A 6,023-nucleotide genomic window follows, 5' to 3' on the forward strand; every position below is an offset into this window, starting at 1 on the left:
GCCCACTGTTTCCCTAAAGGCCCTACTCCCACTCCTGAATCTTGCACTCTCCAGGTGGTACTGCCATTTAGCTTGACAGAGTTTTCTCTCCCATGCCACCATCTGCTAGCTGATGCTGGAGCAAAGCCCAACCAATCCTCATGCCCTCTGGCTTACGCATGTACCAGTAGGTATAGTTGACCCAGCCTGGCTTTTCCCCGATCCAGGTTACATGCAGGCCAACAGGTTTTGTGGCTCTGCCTGGCCTTGGCTGCCCCCAATCCCAGCTCTCCTGCTCACCAGTGTTAATAATGGCCAAGCAGGGGATCTCCTTGCAGTCCCCCTACTGGATTCACACTCTCCCCCGGGTCTCATGTGTGTTGGCTGCGTACTATGGCCCAGTCTGGCATATATGGCCAGTCTCACCTCAGCATTTTACAGTGGGTGCTGTGGCCTGACCGCGTCTGTTCTGGTGAGTTCTAGCTCAGCTGGTGGGAACTGCAGCCTAGTCCAGCCCAGCCAGCCCCAAGTCCCGGCCCTAGTGTGAACTGGGAACCATGTGGCTGGGGGACCCAGACACCTGGGCTGCACCCCTGCTCAGACTTACCTCCCATTTGTCATTTTCAATCTCTTCACTCTATTTCTGTATGTTGCTATTTTATGGTATAAACAGGATCCATTAAGAAATTACAAAAAAATTAATTCTGATTTGCTAATATTAATTACCAAATGATTGGCACAGGGATGGAAGAGTGATCTGAGTTAGAAAACAAAAATATATGAGCAGAAAAGATAATATGCCAAAATGAATCATTATACAGATAGTTAGTTTAGAAGTTTAGAAGGTGAGCAGAAATTCAGGTTTTAATTTCAGCATGTTGCACCAGCCTGTGGCACAGTGCACTGAGGGGTGACCTGGGTGACCAGCATCCCACATGACTGCCTGTCTGAGTCCCAGCTGTTGCACCTCACATCCAACTCCCTGGTAAAGCACGTGGGAAAACAGCACAAGATGGATCAATTGTTTGGGTCCCTGCCAACCACATGGGAGGCCTGGATAGAGTTCCAGCTGCTGGCTTTGGCCTGATCCAGCCCCAGCCATCGCTGTTATTCGATGAGTGAGTCTAACCCTCTAGGGTAATGCTGTTTAAGGAAGTGACAGCTTCAATGCTAACCATTGTTGTGGTCTTTAAGTCAACCCTGATTAGTAAGAATGTCTGCCACACACACACACACACACACACACACAATGACTTTAAAATCGTACTTTAAACTCCAAACATGGGACAAGCATCTTGGCACAGAGGATTAAGCCACTGCCTGTGATGGCATCACGCATATGAGCACTGCTTCGAGTCCTGGCTGCTCACCTTCCGTTCTACTCACTGCTGATTGCACCTGGGAAGGCAGTGGGTCGTGCCCCTTGGTACCCATTTGGGAAATGAGGATGGAGTTCTGTGCTCCTGCCTTCAGACTGGCTGCTGAAGCTCAATCCGTGGATAGAAACTTCTCTCTCTTTCACTGTGCCTTTCAACTAAATAAAACAAATCTAAAATGCACACACACAGAGCAGTTGATACATTTTAGAGTAAAACAATTTTTCTGCTTGAAGACTGATATGAAGTGAACAAATGGTACATTTAGTCCCTTTTGAAAACCATTCTGCCATTTCCAAAATCAATTGTTAAGACTCTGTGGGTCTGTATACAGTGGTGATGTTTGCTTCTGTTCATTGACTGCTATCTCCGAATCCAGATGGGACTAAAACCAGCTTACTTTCCTTCTGATTGGGTCAGGGTTGCTATAGCAGCTGGAACTTGGTGTGATTTCTGCCCCTGAAGAGGGGGGCCCATTCATCCTCACTCCCGAACACATAAGCTTTATTTTCCACATGCAAATTCCCAGAGAAAGTTGGTACAGGACTTTAATCATTGCCCTTTAGTTGATGAGGCCTCACCGCAATCTTTCTTTTCTGGGTCAGTTTTTCTAATTGATTACTGGACTGGACTCTGACCTGGAATACTTTTTAAACAAAAGTGTAGGTGGCCCATTTGCCCAAAATAGCCATGCGCAATGTGCTTTCTCTAAAATATGCTGATCTGATTTCCTTGTTATAAAAAAAATAATTCTAGATTTTTTTCAGAAGCTATAAAAAATGGCTAACCGATGTCCTCTGGAGCAAGCCTTAACATTTTCAGGGAGTGTGGGTCTTATGGTAGATTTTAGGTTGTGGAGCCTAAATAATGATGAGCAGCCTCATTAGCTGATCTTCTGGGTGAACAGAACGCATCCGAGAACCAACACATCCATGAGTTACTGATGTTGAACTTGGCTGGCCTCTACAACTCAGCCTACACACACGGGTCCAAATGTGAATGCTAGAAGAGTGATTGCTGCTGACCCTTGAATATGCTCAACTCTGCAGGAAAAGCTTACTATTGATAGCTGCTTTTATTCCCTAACTGCTCAGGTGAACACCCAGGTAACTGACTGAGGTGGACCCTCATAGCTGATGGTATAGAAATATTCTATTTTTTGTAATGGAACCTTTACAGATTTGCATATCATCTTGTGCAGGGGCCATGTTAACTTCTGTATCATTCCAATTTCAGTGTATGTGCTGCTGAAATGAGCACATTATTCTATTCTTTTAATCACTTTTAATAGTTGAATTGCAAGTAAATGGTTGTGTCTACTAACATTGGGAAAGGAAAATCTTCAGATTCATTCAACATTCGACTTCTTAGATTTTTTTTTTTTAGCACTTAGAATTATTATGATGGAATAAAGCTGTCTCATTCCCAGTTTTTTTCCTAATATATCATTGACTGCTACTATTTTTTTTTCGTAATGACTTCAGGCATAAATCATGTATAAAACTAACCAATAGAAAAATGCTGACGTATCTGGTCTCCCCATCAAATAATCTTGGCTTGCTGATCATAATCATTAAAAAAAGATGTTGTCTTGAATCCCATAATCCCACATTCTGAGATCCTGGCAAACTATTAGTAAGGCAGAGTTAGAGAAGGAGAAAGAGAGAGAGATTTTTCATTGGCTGGTTCACTTCCCAAATGATCACAGCAGCTGGGGCTGGACTAGGTCGAATGCAGCAGTCCAGGACTCGTTCTGAGTCTCACAGATAGGTGTTAGGGGCCACAGCATTTGAGCCATTTTTCCTGCCTTCCCAGGTGGGTTAGCAAGAAGCCACAACAGTCAGAACTCTGGTATTCATGTAGGATATAACCGCTGCATTGCCAGCTGTCCCCTGGCCAGCTGCCTCAATGCCATTCCCGCAAATCAGCCTTGAAAAACCAATCATTGAGTACAAAGTCAAAACTTTGTACAACACTACAATTCAGGGGGTAAGGAAAGACTATTGAAGTTATATTCATTTAAATTTTCTCCCATTACATTAAGCATCAACACTGTTTTTTCAACTCTGTGCTATGTATGTCAGTTTTGCATAATTCTTAATTAACGGAGGTGTAAACATTATGAACAGTTTTAGAGTGTTCTAATTCCTACGTATTTTCTGTAAACTCGATTCATGCATCAACATTGTGACTGTAAGCAACAACATTGATATATCCAGTCAGTGAACGTGTCCTTTCTGTACATATGCCTTTATAAAAGATGACATGTCCAAAAGATGCCCGCATCTGCATGGTGACCCATCCAGGGTTTTGATTGATCTTGTCAAAAGATTTAGGCTGTCTGTCGCCTACTTTCAGATGACCGCAAATTTAGAAACTTTTTCTTTATTTATGGCTGCAGTTTTAAAGCTGGGTGCATGCAATTATCAGTGTGGGGATATGCATTTATACATCACTCTTTCTGACTGATTTCTTTGTGCATACAGTTCACATGCTGATAACTGTTATGGCTCTGCAGCTGTCATTAGTAGAACGGAATGATTTAGCTTACAGAATGTGCTGTAATTGCCTGTTTTACTGTGTGATGTGGCCTGGGAAGTGTTCTGTCATGTTTTAATATCTTTCCGATCAAAATCTTTTAAAAATGTATGTAGGTATTCTTAAAGAAATGCTATTGCTCTATTTGGAGCTACTTTTTGGCAGTTTTTAATCTTTGGAGATTTTTTATTTAGGGAAACTGAGACGATAGAGACTTGTAAACTTTTAGCTGAGATGCAGAAAGAGAGAGAGTGAGACAGGGGTAACACACAGAGAGAGAGAGAGAGAGAGAGAGAGAGAGAGAGAGAGAGAGAGAAGAGAGAGAGAGAGAGAAGGTCACTCCTGTCTGCTGGTTCACTCCTCAAGTGCCTGGGACAGCCAGGAATGAACCAGCCCAAAGCTAGAAGCCAGGGACTCCATGTCGTCTCCCATGTGATATTAGGGGCCGATGACTGAGCCATTGAATGCTGGTTCCTCAGATGTGCAGGAGCAGGAAGCTGGAATAGGGAGCCTAAGCAGGCAATTCAACATGGATGCTCCAGTTTGGGATTGGGAGAGTCTTAACTGTTAGTTTAGCTTTTAGGCCAAATGCCACATCTGACAGTAGGGATTTTAAATCTTTTGGGATCATGGCATTCACAGGTGGGTGGTTCAGGCCCTCATAATTGAATACTTTCCAATTTTGCAATGTTTGAAAACAACCCTTTCTAAGTCAATGGTCTTGTCCTTTGTGTTTCACCTGTGTCCATCTGGAGGAGTGGATCTCCCTAACAGCCACGAAGGAAGCCCTGGTTACACTTGCTCTTTCCCGTCCCCAGTCTGAGCCCAGTTACATCTGCTGTGTATACTTTGCACAGTGAGTGGAGTGCAGAAGAATGGATGGTGATTGGGCAGCAGTTGCTCCCATGATGCCTAGTGCCCCAAGCCCATCATCTTCTTCACCCATGAGTCCCTGTATGAAAAGCCTATGAAAACAATCGCAGAAGTCTGAAAAAATTATTAAGCAAAATTCATACACTTTCTTTAAAGATGAGAAGTACCTCACAACTGTTCATTATACTTTATTAAAATATTTTAATTTTGTATTTCTATTTTTTCATTTTTACCATGTAACTATGTGGCATACTATCTATAGAATTGCTGTTGGATAATCAAATATGCCAGAAAATCTTTAAGTTGGAACAAAATTAATATGATGATGTAAGTCAAATGACTCCGTGAATTTTCTCATGAGACTTTAAACAAAATTAAGCCCGAACTAACCAAAACAAAATGATCCAAACCACCCAATAATAGTGATGTTTTTCCAATTGTCAATTCATTTATTATTTTATCATATTATGAGGAGCTGCAGTGTGATCAGTAGTATGGATTTTGGAGTTCCATATCTGGACCAAAGTTTCATCTTAGCCAATTAATAGCTGTGACATATTGGGAAGCTGTTTCAGTTTCCAAATACTGGGCAGTTATTTAAGCCTTTTATGTTTCAGTTGTTGCATCCATACAATAGGATAATGGGAGGACCAAGTATGAGAATCTGTTTTAGAAGAGTGACACACTCAAAATACATGTTCACTGTGAGTTTGTGAGTTATGAGTCACGGCCCATGTGCTGACCATCTCATCCATCCAAGTCTTTGATCTTAGAATTTACACTGATTGCTGTCCGAGCCTAATTAGCTGATGTCTTTGTTGTTAAACATGTTAATGTCATCCTTATGTAATTGAATGTTGTAACATATTTCAAAGCTAGAGGGGGAAAAGATGAAATGACCTCGAAATTTTGTAACTTCTGGAATAATTTACAACCTCACTCCTATCTTGAAAAATACATCTTTCAATAAAAACAAAACAATAAAGAAGCCAAGAATCAATGAAAAAAAAAGGCACTGTTTTTGGAGGCCATTTATTGATACGTTCTCTAAAGATATATATGTTAATTAAGAAAAAACAAGCTGTAATGGCAAATAAAGACTTAAAAATACAGTACTACTTTCTGAAAATCTTTCCTAGCAATTGAGCTTTAGTTTCTGCATGTTGATATTCTTGACTGCTAGCTGCTGTCTCTCTCTATACATTATTTTTTGATTCATCTTCTGTTAATTAAAGACAAACTTCTGTTGCTTCTTCA

The 6,023-nt window shown here is 41.3% G+C and overlaps 1 non-coding gene across 1 annotated transcript; it reads right to left on the reverse strand.

The window, feature by feature from the left end:
• Positions 1 to 2,512: 2,512 nt before the first annotated feature.
• LOC118758975 (U6 spliceosomal RNA) lies at positions 2,513 to 2,615 on the reverse strand. Its single transcript, XR_009245207.1, has one exon. It is a non-coding gene; the product is annotated as a U6 spliceosomal RNA (small nuclear RNA).
• Positions 2,616 to 6,023: the final 3,408 nt, after the last annotated feature.

This window comes from Ochotona princeps, chromosome 3 (assembly GCF_030435755.1).
Source record: "Ochotona princeps isolate mOchPri1 chromosome 3, mOchPri1.hap1, whole genome shotgun sequence".
Classification (NCBI taxonomy): domain Eukaryota; kingdom Metazoa; phylum Chordata; class Mammalia; order Lagomorpha; family Ochotonidae; genus Ochotona; species Ochotona princeps.